The 16,418-nt window shown below is 34.9% G+C and overlaps 1 protein-coding gene across 4 annotated transcripts in view; it reads left to right on the plus strand.

Annotated features, from left to right (window-relative positions):
- Positions 1-16,418, plus strand: part of ADIPOQ (adiponectin, C1Q and collagen domain containing) — a 47,923-nt gene that overhangs the window by 12,788 nt on the left and 18,717 nt on the right. The window contains exon 1 of one of the 4 annotated variants that reach the window (XM_034439490.3): positions 3-320. The exons of 1 other annotated variant lie outside the window; for it this stretch is intronic. The gene's annotated coding sequence lies outside the window, so the exon portion shown is untranslated. Of the gene's footprint in view, positions 1-2; positions 321-1,602; positions 1,662-9,634; positions 9,778-16,418 lie in introns of those variants that run through there. 2 more of the 4 variants (XM_034439492.3, XM_034439489.3) reach the window with 2 other exon arrangements.

A 16,418-nucleotide genomic window follows, 5' to 3' on the forward strand; every position in this document is an offset into this window, starting at 1 on the left:
CTGACAGTTGTCAGCTGCCTGTGAAGTCAGACATCAGTGAGGCAGAAGAACAGCTGGATCTTGTCCCCAGTGTGTGCATGCACAGAGCTGCCAGGAGAAGGGAACAGCTAAGAAACAAGGGTCGGCTCAGGAGTAAAGCCACAGGTGGACAGTGAATGGCCCCTCCCATAGGGAATAAAGAGGAGCGAAGTGGAGGGGAATTTGCAAGAGACAATTAGTTCATTTGGGTGAACATCTGTTCCTACAATCTTGCCCAGTATTGTCGGTTACAGTGTGGAATCTGAAAGATATCAGCCTGTCCATCTCCAAGCCTGATAAAGGTTGGTAATTGTGAACTATCTTACTTACTTTTTATTAAAAATGAACTTAAAGAGTATATTTGATTTGCTCTATGTATGCACACACTCTGAATTCAAAATAGAAAGTAATGTGCCAGATACCTTGTTATTTTCTAGTTGCTATGTATGTTGCTATGTACATATGTTGGCAAAAAGAAAGTCAAGCACTCTAAAAAACTTGTTCACCAATGAAAAATTCAGTCTTTATTGAATTGTGGCAGACAGGACTTCTCTTACCTCTACAGAGTTCTGACATAACTATGTGCCAGATGCAATTACAACAACAACATGAATTGTTAAAAAAAACAATTTTAAAAAGATCAGGTCCTGTTGGCAAGATGAAGACTATGCAAATGATTGTATACTACGCAGATGATTTGCCTGACTGGAGATAGTGTTTGATCTACTTGCCTGTTTTGACATCAATAAGTGTGACTTACTGGATGTGTTTGCTTGAAAAATGGGTTCATATGGACTGATTTATGCAAACCCCAGAACTGTGGAGGCAATAATTAAATTCAGAGTATAACGTTAAGAATATCTGTGTTGTTCAACTAATGGAGAAAGGAACAAAAAAGAAAAGTTGCATGTGCTCAGGAAAAAAGTAATGAGTGTATTTAGGAAGCTATTAATATGATACCATCTGCTTCTTTTGGCGGTTGACCAGAATGTTTATAAAAATATCAAACTGTATATGGACCTTTTATTTAATATTTTATTTTGATTCTTCCCTTGTATGCTAATGGAGACATGACAACTAGGCTGAACAGATGAACGAAGGCATGCTGATTGTCCATGGCTATGCTGCTTGCTGACTTCCTTCTGTTAGTGAGGAGGTATTGTCCATGCTTGGCAGAATGCAAATGTGAGAATGATCACATATTTAGCTGTAATAAAGCAATGTGTTTTTCCATTTTCAAGCATATGTGATACATCTCCCAAATATATATTTAATTTAAGTGGATGAATCACATATCTGACTGAGAAAATATGGAAATGATTGACCAGGCAAACATCAGAAGAGCACATCAGTGAAATTACATATGATCTATCATCCAATCAAACTTTTGATGAAAACCATACACAAAATACTGATGCAGGAGACAGATTAGAATATGTGGAAACACCATTCCCAACCATCAATCAGCTGACATTTCCCAAGAAGTTGCAGGATGCAAATTCCACACAGATTATAAATACTCAAGACAACCCTTACTTCTGAATTGTTGCACTGCGAAAGTATTGCTGGAATACAAATTAAAACCAATTCTCGAATTCTACTTTGATAGAGATAATTTGAACCCTGGAGAACCACAACTAAAAGTAAGCTCAATAAACTAATGCTACCATTATCCAAAGATATCTCTCAAAAATCTTTGTAATTGGGAAGATGACAGTAAGAGGAAGAAGTATGGCATGAAAAGATAAGAGGGAAGGCTGAAGTGTAGGACTCCATCTTGACTTAGTTTAGCCCACTAATAGAATGTGTTTGGCCAATGTCAAAAAACAATATATAGCTGTTTTCTTAAAGATGCAGGTACACGGATTTCAACCTAAAGGAAGCATAGCATAATAATATATTGTTATGATTTGTGGTGACCATTTATTTTTGAAGAATGGATAGCCTTTTGTTCTGTTCATGGATATTCTTCCTTATATCTATCTGTTAGATTTCTCAATGCATTTATGAATATTTTCAAAGCCTGAGACAGTATTAAGTGCTTGGAAAATGAAGTCATGGTACAGATTGTGTTCTGACCAAATGAGTGTAACAGTATGATGACACTCATGTGATAGAGAGTTATTTTATGGAAAAATCTGTAAGTAGAAGTTTAACATGCAGCCTGGAAAAATGAGAAGGTTTTTTTAGATCATTGGGTGGCAAAATTGCAAGTTTTACAACCCTATCTAATGTGACACATATTTGTTGGCTGTAGAGTCTTAAAGTTGGTTCTTCCAGATGCCTTATTTCACTCTCATGCAGATCAAATGGGGGCTGGAATCAGCAAACCTCATATTCCATTTGAATTTTATTTTCAGGCTCAGCTTTTTAGACAATAGATCGTGAACCTATTTCATTGTTTGCCATAATCTTAACTTTTCACCCTAAAGAATGAAGAAATGAAGAACATTTTCTAACTCTGATTCTATATTTCTCTGGATGCAAATTTAGTGAAAAGATGGAAATATGAAGAAATTAAGCAAAAATGAAATCAGTAAAACAGTGCTTGTTTTTTCCCCTTGGTCAAATTATTTTTTATTAAGTTATAGAATATTATACAATTCAAAATACAAAAGTAAATAGAAGAACAATGGGGGGGGAGGGGAAAGGGGGAAGTGAAGTGAAGTGAGGAAAGATAGAAAAAAATAAAGAAAAAGAAGCATTGACTTCCGACTCTCTCTGTTACAGTAAAATAAGGCATTAATATCAAATCACAGCTTTTTGCTTTTTCGTAATACTATGAACAAGTCATTTGTATAAAGATCTATCAATCTAATCTGTAAAACCCAAAGTCAGAGTTACATTTTTTTCCACATCAAGCACGAAGTTCAGAAGCGGTTTCCATGTGGAAACAAAAGTACTTATGTTCTTTTCTTTAATTATAGTCAGAACAGTGCTTGTTTTAAAGGTGTTTGCATGAGTGTACTTTCATGCATATTTAATAAGAGAAAGTTTTTGTGATTTAATTTTGTTTTTATTCCGCCACCTTGACTAAACAGGTAGTCCTTGACATGAGGGTTACAACCAGTCCAACGAGTTCTGGCCATCTGAGCACCACCGCAGCCATGTGACCTGGATGCCTGGCAACCAGCTCACACTTATGGCCAATTGCAATGCTCCATGATACACGACTGCCATTTGTGATCTTCACAGCCAGTTTTTTTTTCTACTAGCAAGAAAAAAGCTAAAATAACCTAAGATGGATGGTATTTCTAAAAAGAGGACAAATTAAAAGCACAATTACAAACCATCAGACTCTAAAAAGATTCTGATGAATGATCTAGAAGAATGTTTTTTCAGCCTCAGCAACTTTAGGATGTGTAGACTTCGACATGGGCTTGAAGTTTAAGTCCACACATCTTAAAAGTTGCTGAGTTTGAAAAACACTGATGTAGAATACAGAAACAAATTAGAAAATAATCTTGATAGATTAAAAAAAAGTGACAGTCTGAAAAGAGCAGAATGAAATTTAATAGAGACAAATGCAATGCTTATGCTTAGGAAAAACAAACCAGTTGCACAAATATAGAATTGGGAACAGATGGGCTAGTAGTAGTAGGTGCGAAAAAATGTGAAATTGCAGTTGATGACAAGGTGAATATGAACAAGCAGTAGCCGTGAGGTTACCAAAATAGACAAACACAATTTTAGTCTGCATGAACAGCAGCATCCTATAATTATCCAAAAGGAAGATGACTCTGAATTTAAGATACTTTCCTCCAAAAGAAAATCCAACAGACAAGAAAGTTTAAGAACATAGAAAAAGAATCTTCTAAATTGGTCAGCTGCCCTGCTTTGCAGTTAAGACTGTCAGATGCCATTCCCCCTACAAATAGGTCCATGAAACACTCTTATGTATTCACTTATGTGTCTGTGTGTATGGGCTGGCTAGGTGCCACAATAAAATAAAATGAAATAAATTGGATGGATGGATGAACACAGATTAAAATATATTACCTGTAAAACAAAACATCTATTTTGTGAAATTAGTTAATTCCTTATATGATAACAAATACCAAAGTAATTTGACATTGTCTTTTTCCAGGATTTTTTTTGTCTGATCTTTATTTATTCAAGTGTTGACCAAACAATTTTGTTTAGCTTCTTCAGAAAAGGTTACTCAGATCAACCCACCTGCTGAAACACACTGCTGCTAATACTGAGGATGGGCTGTTATAGCCATGTTGCTCCATGTAAGCATCTGCAAGTGATTCAAGATGGCGTGCAAAAAGAATTAAAAACTCTATGACATTGTGAGAGTGTATATTTTTCAAATTATTTTTTTCCTTAGAAAGCATGATAGTCATAGGCTGTTGATTCCAAATGACAGCTCTCTTACTTTCTCATACACCAAGAAACAGCTTGCCTTCAGAAGTTGTAGGTGGAAGTTTTTAAGAAAAGACTGGGACAGCCACCTGTCTGAAATGGTATAGGGTCTCCTGCTTGATCAGGAGGTTGGACTAGAAGACCTCCAAGGTCCCTCCAAGGTCCCTTCCAGTTCTATTCTAATTACACTAACTTTGGTGTGACATTTAGTGATGCACACCATGTCCTCAGATAAATACTTTGATGGTGATAGTAGCAGTAGTAGGTGTAGGAGTGGATTTATTTAGGCAGAAAAAGCTAGGGATAAGAAATCACTTGTGATAGACTGACGTTAGAACTGAAAAATAAAGGAGAGACAGAATACTATGAGATCTGGAATAAATTTTACCAATGGTTAGACTTAATGAATGGAAGTCAGAACAGATAAGAACAAGGATGTATAGATTGAAACAAGATGCAATATATGTAATATAGTATGTATCTGTAAACATGTAAAAGAAGTTAAGTATGTGTATAGAATTAGTAAGTAGTAATGTATATTTTGTATGGTGGAGATATTACCAAGAAGGTTCCACCATGTCCAACTTTTGTTTTAACAATAAAGGTTTAAAAAAAAAGAAATAAATCACCTTACCAAACAGCATGCTTCTTGTGCCTATAACTAGATTTTTCTCATCGTTTTGTTATCTAAAATGGGCATGCTTTCAAAATTACCATAAAGTATTGAGCTAAGAGTGATTCACAATATAATAGATTAGAATAAATGAGTAAAAATAATTTCATATTTTAGATTTATGTTCCTACCTTTCACATACCAGTGTCTCTTTAAAAAAAGAAAAATCTGATTTAAATAAAATAAAAGCTCATTGCTTTCACACCCAAAACACGACTGTAATGCCAGTAACAACCCCAAGGTAAGAGTTCACGATATTCATCTCAGAGGTTCTCACAAGCTTTTGAGCTGGAGTTCTGAACTAGAGGCTTTCATTTTTAAAGCTATTTCTATCAGGTAAAGGGTGGAGAAGGCATTCTGGATGATGCAACCTAAAAAGGCTTTGGTCTAATCTTAGAAGCTTTTTTTTTTTTTTTAGCCTTTGAGCCAGTGTTTATTCCTGGAAACCGTTTGGAAAAGTCCCTGCAGTTTTCTTAGCAAGAATTTGGAAGTGAATTGACATTGAATGCTTACTATGGCTAAGAGACTTACCCAGCTCACTTTGTGCCTATGGCAGAACTAGAACTTCCTTTTTCTTGTACTCAAGTCTGGTGCCTTAACCACTAAATCAAACTGGCTGAATCAGAAGCTGTTGGTATAGGTTAATTATTATGCACTGTGCTTGTTCCTTATTCCAGTATATCCCAGGTTTGATGTATAATTTATTAAAAGAGGGAGATTCCATTATACACTGAATTTTTTTCTTTGTACTGAAAAACTTTGAAGAAAACAAGTTTTATCCTGGTATTTCTATTGTATAATGCCTCACCAGAACAATTTATCCAGTACTTAACACATCTATTATACAATTATTCAAGTACTGGATGACACAGAGTCTAGTAAGTCATTATAAACACCAATGTGGTACTAACACTTCATGTGATTTTGATACTATATTCTCTGTCAATGCAGTCTAAGACTGCATGGGCTTTTTTGGAATCTACAGCACACTGCTGGCTCATATTTAAATGGTTGTCTAGTAGGACCACTAAATTCCTCTCACGGTTACCACTGAAGAGTGAACCACATACTATCTATTCTATATCTGTGCATTTGGTTTTCCTTACCTGTGTAAAAGCTTACTTTTCTCACCACTGAATTTATTTTGTTGGATAGGGCCCAGGTTCAAGTTTGTTAAGATCCTTCTGGATCTTAGCCTAACTTCTAAAGGGTTGGCTATTCACCCTCATCTAAATCATTTACGAAGATGTTGAAGAGTACTGGACCTAAGACAGAACTTTGGGATATCTCACTGCATGCGTTCCTCCATGTAGATGTAGTTTTATTGAGAGTGCATGTTTCTATGGGTGAGACTGGACGTTTCAAGACTTACTAAACCTTACCTTACTCACTACACTCTACTTGTACTGAATGTAGTATGTAAAATGAAGAGAAAAAAATGAAATAGCTACACCAGGATGATAATAGCTGCATTATAAGTCAAAAATTGCAATAGCACTTAGACATATATTGCTTCGTAGTGCTTTACAACCCTGTCTAAGTGGTTTACAGAGTCAACATATTGCCCCCCAAAATCTGGGTCCACATTTTATTGACTTCAAAAGGATGGAAGACTGAGTTAACCTTGAGCTGATGAGAATCAAATTGTTGGCAGAATTAGCCTGAAAAACTGTATTCTAACCAGTGTGCCACGATGATTCTTTTTAAAAATAAAATCTATGTGTGACAATTTTCTTATTTTTTTAATTATAAGAAGGAATGATTTTGTCACCACTGCTTGGTTTATTTTTTTTATGCAACTAGAAGTAAATGCAGCCAAGAAATCTTTAAAATCCCAATTCTTTAGTCTAAAACATCAACTAAGTCAGAATACTCCCATTTGTTAAATAAAAACAAAGGAATATTTATTTAAGTCTAGTTATCTGTGGATATTTACGATTTCCATGATATAAGCAAGCAGCAAATTCAATAGAAATGGGATCTTAGTCAGGGGTTCTACTTACGTTTACTACTGGTTCACAACGGGATCTCGTTGCGCAGATCATCTATGACGACATCTGGGTAGTAAAACTGGTTTTGCTACCAGTTCACAAGAACCGGACCGAACTTGGGGCAACCCACCACTCGTCTTAGTATATTGGGAGCTATCTTAGACCATTTATGCTTTAGACATTAAGTAAAATAGGGATGGCACAAAAAAGGGTGTTCTCTTTCTCAAAATTGCCTTATTTGCCTGAAAACTTGATCCTAAATTTAAACTAATTCATCACAAAGGAAGATTAAACAGCAACAGGAAAAAGATTTAAAAAAAAAAACTTTTACTCAGTTTAGTAATTCTCTTTAAATTACTTATTTTATATAAGAAGTTCCAACAAATCATTGATTTCTAGTTTTATAGCTATGTTGGGATTTACATGTAGAACAGTCATGTAAAAGCTGCTTTATAATTAAAAAAACTCAACTAATCTACAACTTTAGGATTATTTGGACTTTTCTTTAAAGGATTTTATATAAGATTTTATATGACTATTTTAAAATCAGAATTTGTAAGCTATGCTTATTTTATGGAATAATGAATATTTACAGATACCTGTAATATTATATATATATATATATATATATATATATATATATATATATATATATATATATATATTTCTGAATGCATGACTGTACTTATGTTTGCATGTAAGTGGTTAAATGCCAAGGATAACCTGATTTGTTTGATCTACTGCTTAGATATGAGTGGTGTGTTTGCACTCTGTGCATATTCTCGGTTCTTCATGATGTTGAAATTCAGATTTCCTATATACATGCAATGAATGGCTTCATCCTCAAAGAAACTCTAGTTCATCTGGATGAAAGAACAAGCACAGCACTGTATACACATAACCCTTAAGCATATCAAGCCATCATCCATATAATGTAATTATTATTTCTTGAGATCAATATTATTATTGATATGCCATAAACAGTAATTTATAAACTGCAATGTTTGGTTTCACAAAACTAAGTCACAATAAAACAATCACATTATAATTTAGTGCAATTTCTATTTCCAACCAATGACTAAAACTAAGTCCTTTTTGAAATTTCATATCTGAAAAAGGATTTGAATTTGCATCACCATAATTTTAATTCACCTGCTAAATTCTATGCCCAAACTGAGATTATATTTGATTTTGGAGTAGTGTGCAATCGCCATATTGCTCAAAATATTAATATGGACAGAATTGAAAATTACATTTAATGTATACCTAATTAAGAGAACATATTTTAGCATTTGTTAAGATAATTTTTCCTTGTGTCACACTAAAATTTGTTATTTGGGACTGCCTTTTAAAAGGCTGTGGAAATTTCACTTAAGACTTTGGGAACTATTTGCCATTATAGAAATCACTTATCTTTGTTACATACAAATGCAGAATATCAACACCCTTCATTTATTGAAGATCTTCCTAAATTACTATAGACTACTGGTATTACTTGATACATTAGATATTATTAAGGGATGTATGGTAGTTTGTGGATGTTTTTAAGGCTTTCATCTCTTTTCACCATAATTTGCTCATAAGGAGTGGCCAAAATTGAAGGAAACTATCAAAAAAATAACCATGCTCATCAGAAAGTAGATTATAATGTAGATTTCTAAGGTCAGGAATTTTCAGCAACCTCCTGGTCAATAACATTTGATACCATGATTCTAATTTGGATGGGAGAGTTATTGCATCTCACAAGGCAGCATGTTTCAAATGCTTTCAGATAATCCAGCCAAATATAACTCATTGTATCATTTACATAATATTTCCCCTTTGCAGCTGAGAGTCAGGGAGCTGGTTAGATCACAAATTGTTCCACTAGATATGTTTGATGCATACAGAATGTGAGCCAGTATCAAAAGGTAAAGCAAAGTGACACTTTTATGCAAAAAATGCATGAACATAGAAGGAAAACTGTTTGTTCTCCCCTGTAAATTTAACATCCTAAACTATAAAGTAGATATGGACGAGTATGGCATGTCCCATCGATAATCTGTGTCTCCTGTATCTATTTTATTATTCCAACCATTAAAATTGAATAATAATCTGGATTTTTCATTATCATGATAATTTCTGTAAGTTTTTTGTATAGGTTGGTATAATGTATTATACTTCATCTTCCTTTTTGCCTTAATCCAACTGTAGAAACAAAAGCCAAACCAAATCAAAAATACATAAATTCATTTGGCAAATTTGATCATGCTTTACTCCAGTGACATTGTTTATTTTACCATCACACTTTTGTGACGCTTGCTGCAATAAAAATAATTAAAAATTCAGGCCCTTGATAGCAACAAGTTACCTTCTCTACAGCAAGTAAAAAATAAGCCACATTAGATCTTAGTGGAATGTTTAATTCTTGAATTTTCACTGTGATGTTGCATATTATGCCAAAATCTTATTTTAAGAAATTTTATCATTAAAGCCACAAACTGGCACATTTCTTTACAACTTTTAAATAGCAAGTGATTAAAATACTCTGAAATTAAGAATAACAATGGAAGAGTGATTAAAAAACACCCAGCACTGAACTAGCAGACTTGGTAACAAATATAAAGGGCAGCATCTTAATTGACAGTTCCACATGCCTCTTTGTAAGAAGTGATCCAAAGATCACTATTCTCTCCACTGCATTTCTGATGTGCCTGCAAACTGCAGAGGACCTCACCTAAACAAGTGGTAAGAAAGATCCATTTTAGGGTAGATTATTGCACTGGGCTGTACTTTTCTCCAGAAATTATGCTTGTCCTCCATGCTCTAATATTTTCATCTATTATGATTTTAAATATTATTATTGACTAAACTGCTTAGTTGTCTTCATTTGTCCACAGGCTCTAAACTGTTTGAATTAATAATCACAGATTGAACATTTAATAAATTATAATTTTAATGTTGTAGAATGTAGCAAGTTTGGAATCTTTTTGAGTTTTATTGATTACAAATTAAAAACTTTTAGGTATTTTCTGGCCGGTCATTAGCTGCACAGCGCAATCTTATCAACCTGATAAACTCCACTGTCTTCAAAGCAACTAGCTACAGAACTGCAATTTGAATCAATCAGTTTAACTAAAAGTTTTATTTCATGATGCAGTGAGAGATTTGCTCAGAAAAGGAAAAGATTGCTTTCCTTGATAAATTGTTTTTTTTTTTATTGCAAAAGTTTTACAATTACATTTTCACCCCTTTTTTTTCACCCCCCCACCTCCCTCCCCAAACTTCCCGTCCTCCCTAACCCTCCCTAACCCTCCCCCCCCAGACTTCCCTATTATGTACTCATAACTAATAACACTGATATATAAACCTGAACCCATCCCTCCCCCTATATAATTTTTCCTCTTTGTCTCTTTACATTAAGATATTTCTAATACATTATTTTCAAATAAAAGCTATTTGATACTTTCTAGTTTGGTATTTGTTCTGAACATATTCTATCCACCTTTTCCATTCCCATTCATAAGTCTCTTGTGAACAATCTTTTAAATGTGCTGAGATCTTCGCCATCTCTGCAAAACTTGCCATCTTCAAAGTCCATTCCTCGATAGTAGGCAAAACTTCATTCTTCCAATATTTACCTATCAACAATCTTGCTGCTGTTATCATATACAATATTAGTTTTATTTCACCCTGTGTAAAACCCTTAACTATACCCAATAAAAACAATTGTGGAGAAAATTGAATTTTTTTCTTCAAAACATTCTGCATGACCCACCATATTTTTATCCAAAAAGCCTTAACTTTCCTACAGGTCCACCAAACATGATAATACGTAGCATCCAAACATTCGCATCTCCAACATTTTGGCTGAACATTAGGGTACATACATGACAACTTTTTAGGATCTAAATGCCATCTATAAAACATTTTATAAAAATTTTCCCTCAGATTCTGCGACTGTGTAAATTTAACATTCTGAACCCAAATTTTTTCCCATGTTTCCAACATCACTGGTTCTTCAAAATTTTGTGCCCACTTAATCATACAATCTTTAACTAATTCAGTTTCTGAGTCCCTTTCTAGCAAAACATTATAAAGCCTTTTAATATGCATTGGACCTTTCTCTCTTATATGTCTAACCAATTCTTCCTCATGCAACATAATACCAGTTTTTTGGTCCTCTTTCCATCTCAATTGTAATTGATTATATTGTAACCAGGTTAAATTAATCCCTTCGTCCAACAGTGTCTGCAATGTCTTCAGCTGCCATCTGCCCGCATCTGTAAAAAGAACCTCTTTGTATAAAAACCCCCCGAGTGACATTATATTTGTATTCCACAAGGTATGACCAAGATCCAGCCATAGCGGTATTTTATAATCCCATTTGAGTCGGTGCTTCTTCCAAACTCTCATCAAAGAGTCTCTAAGTATATGACTTTTAAATACTTTATCAACTTTGTCATCATAAAATAGGTAAGCATGCCATCCAAATTCAAGATCAAAACTTTCTGCATTCAGTATTCCAGCCTTTTTACTTCCAAACCAATCACTTGTTAAAGTTAAAGCTGCCTCCTCTTTCTGGAACATCTTGCATAATTTTCAATTTCACTCTCGGCTTTTTCTCGTTCCAGACAAACTTATTAAGTCCAGTTTGCCAAACTTTCAGTTGTTTATCACTTTTAAGCACCGGAATCATTTGAAACAAAAACAGAAATCTTGGCAAAATGTTCATCTTAACTGCTGCTATTCTTCCAAGTAAAGACAGTTGCAGCTTTTTCCAAGTCTCCATGTCTTTCTGGACCTCTCGCCACAACACCTCATAGTTATTTTGAAACAATTTCATGTTTGATTCTGCACCCTGAACTCCAAGATATTTTACCTTAGGTACAATTTCGAAACCTGCCCTCCTTTCAAGCTCATGTTTACGATCTTGTGTCATATTTTTGACTATCATTTTAGTCTTTTTTGAATTCAGTCTAAAACCTGAAACTCTACCATAGTCTTGTATAATGTCGTTCATCAGGATTGTTGATTCCATTGGTTGTGATAGGGTAACCACCAGATCATCTGCAAATGCCTTTATTCTATAATCCTCTTGCCTTATCATTATGCCTTTCAAAATTTTAGAGTCCCGTATTGTATTTAGCAAGACTTCCAATGTTAAAATAAATAAAAGTGGGGACAACGGACATCCCTGTCTTGTTCCTTTTTCAATTTTAAACTCTGTCGTCAAACTTCCATTAATAATAATCTGTGCTTTTTGCTCTTGATAAATTGCTGAGATCGCCTGTATAAATTGGTCCCCAAAGCCCATCTTTTTAAAAGTCTTTAGTAGAAAATTCCAATCCACTCTATCAAAGGCCTTCTCCGCATCCAAAAAAAACAGCACTGCAGAAATCTGTTTATTCTTATCAAGATATTCCAATAAGTCTATTACTTGCCTTACATTGTCCTTCATATATCTGCCCTCAATAAATCCCGCTTGGTCCGCATGAATCACCTTTTGGATTACTGGCATCAACCTGTTGGCTAATACCTTCGCATAAATTTTATAGTCTGTGTTCAAAAGAGATATTGGTCTGTAGTTCTCTGGTTTTTTAGGACCAACTTGTTCTTTTGGTATCAAAGATATATAAGCAGTTGTCCAAGATGGGGGTATTTTACTCCCTTGTTGAATATTGCAAAATAAATCTCTAAGTTGTCCCACCATTTCAGCTTGTAAAGTTTTGTAATACACTGCAGTCAAACCATCCGTGCCAGGAGCTTTGGCTGTTTTTAGCTGTTTTATTGCTGCTGTTATCTCCTCCTCTGTTATAGGATAATTCATTCTTTCCTTTTGTTGATCAGTAATTTTTGTAACTCTCTTATCCTTTAAATATTTTTCTATAAGTCCATTCTGCACCTCCTCTTTGGCATATAGTTTAGTATAATAATCCACAAAAGCTTCTTTAATTAGTTTTTGTTGAAAGATTTCTTTCCCTCCAATATCAATACTATCAATAGTCCGTATACTTTGTTTTTTCCTCAATGTGTAAGCCAACCATCTGCCCGGTTTGTTAGCGTTGCAAAATGTATTATGCTTCGCGTATTGTAAGCTTGTTGCAACTTGTTCCGCCATAAGCATTTGAAATTGGTCTTTCAAAAGTTTTATAGCGCTTCGTATTCTTTCATCTGTTGGGTTTTTAATAAGTAACTGTTCTTTATTCTTTATTTCCATTTCCAACTCAGATCTTTTCTTTTGTCGGAACAGTCTATGTTTAGAATTCATGTAGATAAGTACCCCTCTCATATAAGCTTTACTTGCGTCCCAAACAATTTCAATTGGGGTACCTTTATTCAAATTTATTTCAAAAAATTCTTTCAAATGCTTTTTAAGTTCTATTGTATTTTTTTCATATCTAAACAAGTTCTCATTTAATCTCCAAGAACGTCTCTCAACCTTATCCATCTCAATTTCTATCCATACAGGGCTATGGTCAGTCAGAGTTCTTGGAAAAATCTTTGTTCTTTTTGTCTTAACAAGTAGATCATTTGACAACAGGATAAAATCAATCCTAGAAAAGGATCTATGTCTATCAGAAAAGAAAGTGTAATCCAGTTCATTTAGATTATGTATTCTCCAAACATCTTTTAATTCCATATCTTCTTTCATATCAAAAAAAGTCTGTGGTAGTCTAATTCTAGACTTTGCCAAGCTCTTTTTATCTAGTTTAGAATCAATTACTCCATTCCAGTCTCCCATAATTAAAATAGATCTGTAGTCCCATTGCAATATTTTAGTATGTAACATCTTATAAAAATAATCCTGTTGTTGGTTGGGAGCATAAATTCCAATCAAAAGAATTTGGCCATTTGCTGTGAGCAATTCAATTGCTACAAACCTACCATCTTGATCTGCTTCTATAACTTTCGCTGTTAATTTTTTATTTACATAAATAACCACACCATTCTTTTTCTGCGAAGTTGAAGATATATAATGTGCTCCTAGTTTTGAGTTTATCAAATATTTTTGATCTTGAGTTGTGATATGCGTTTCTTGTAAACATATTATATCATTATTAAATTGTTTCAAATATGTAAATAATTTCTTCCTTTTCTGTGCTGAATTCAACCCATTGACATTCCAAGATAGACACTTAAAGGTCATCAGCCTCTTTCTGGAGCGCAGAGCAAAATATTTGAAGTTCATCCGAGAGCTTCGATCTCGCTCCTCCCATAGCTCCACTCTCTTGTACGGTACTCTTAACTGCCTTCTTGTCTTGTCTTTCCTGTTGTTGTTGTTGCTTTTGTTTAAGTAGCTTGGATTGAGCTCTAGTTATACGTTGATCTTTAACTTCAGTCAACTGAATCAAATCCAAAATTGGAGAAGAATCCAACAAGGGCTCACTCAGAAAACCTCCTTCTGCACCTTGCACGTTTTCTAATTCCTGCTTAGACTGTTCTTTCAATTGCCTCTCTTCACTCTCCTTAATCTCCAAAACTGTAGATGTACGTGGAGATGGTGTTCTTTCCTTAAGAATAGTACTGTAAAAGTGTTGTGCCTTCTCCACGGTATTCAACCGATATCCTTCTCCCTTATATCTAAAAATTATCCCAGCTGGTGCGTCCCACCGGAAGGGTATCTGTAAATTTTTCAATTCCTTAACAAGAAAACCAAATTCTTTTCTAGCTTTCAGCATTTTAGGAGGTAATTCTTTAAAGATTTCAAGTCGTGAGCCCCCCACTTGTACAGAAGTGTGAAAAGATTTTTGCAGGATATCATTTCTAATTTCTCTCTCAGTAAAGTATATGACCACATCTCTAGGCAGTTGTCTTTGTCTGGCCACCCAAGAGTTCACTCTGTAAATTTTATCTATTTTATGAAATACCAAATCAGGATTAGCTTGTAAAATCTTAGCCAAGGCTTCAGAGCAAACCTGTCTCAAGTCCTGTCTCTCCTCCTCTCGAATTCCCCGAAGCCGTATGGCAAATTCCATCGCCCGGAATTGTATCATAACAATCTCATCTTCAATTCTCTGCATTTTATTATCAACTTCATCAATTTTATAATCATTGTCTTTCATCTTAACATTAACTTCTGATTTGAATTCTTCAACTTTAAAATCAACTTTCCCAATAAATTCTGCCAGGCCAGACGCCACTTCTGATATTTTTTTGGTCACCTTATTTTGATTCTGTTTCACCATGTCTTTAACTTCATTAATTTCCTGCATAAATTCCTGATGTGATTTTTGAAGTTTATCATCTATCTCCTGTTGAGATTTTTGAAATTTGTCATCCAGAGTTTTAGAAATAAATTCTTTTAAATCTCCCACATCAAATTCTTTTTTCTGAGTTTGTGGCTGTTGAGCAGGGGGAAGTTGCGTTTGATGTTTGTGTGTGGGGGATCCCCCCCCTAATGCCTTCCCTTCCTGCTTCTTTGAAGCCATCCTGGCTCGTGATCTAGTTTTTCTAAAGAGGGAAGTTCCTTTTCCTTTCCCTCCTGCACAAAGACTTCTAAAAAAGTCCCCCAGATTTGATCAAATAAGGGTTAAAATAAAGCAAAATCCAATATTGAAAAGGGAAAAAATTTCCCAGTTGTTTCTCTTATAACAAGCAAGGCAGCTTAGTAGCAACTTGGAAACTTTGTAACAAAACAAAGTAACTTCACCAATCCACACTCGCTGGCTCGTTAACTCTGAAGCTAGGCGCCATGTTTTTTCAAAGCACTTTCACTCACTCGCATTTTCTCAGATTGAAAAGTCAACAAAGTGCTAATACTTGCGTTTCCAAATTTCAGGATTCAGGTAGTTTCGCTGTTTATTAAAACTGGTTCTTTCGCTTTAAGTTTCCTGCAGCCGGCTTGTTCTGCAAAAGCAGAATCGTCCCACGTCGCCCGGAGTTCCAGCAGGTTGGGAGGGAGCCACGCCTGTTCTCTCCCCAGAAACTTCCCTGGGGGGTTACAGGGGCTCAACCTGTGCCCTGCGATCTCTCCTTCTTCAATCCTGTGGATTTAGAAGTTTTCGAGCCGCTTCTTCGTCTCGAAGCGGCTCTACAGGCGGCGGGGCTGGCGGAGCTTCAAAGAGCGCCGCCGTCGCCGAAGACAAGGAAACCGGAAGTCATCCTTGATAAATTGTTAAAGAAAGCCTCTGTTCTGAGTGCCAATTTTAGAAATTCCCAATGTATTTTTTTGTTTCAATGGAGAATATGGCATTCTGTTGCGTAATTTTGAGGATCAGACTCAATAAATGATTCAGGAACGAAGTATTTAAACAAAGTACTATTTATTTACAGTAGGCATTCTATATTCTCTGAATGATCGTAGATAGAAGCAAGTGGGAGGTGCGTACATCCCCTTTTTATAAAAAAGAGGCGGAGTAATGGATGGGAGTGGTTACATATGAATA

Source organism: Pantherophis guttatus, chromosome 6, assembly GCF_059756535.1.
Source record: "Pantherophis guttatus breed Tessera chromosome 6, ASM5975653v1, whole genome shotgun sequence".
Taxonomy (NCBI): domain Eukaryota; kingdom Metazoa; phylum Chordata; class Lepidosauria; order Squamata; family Colubridae; genus Pantherophis; species Pantherophis guttatus.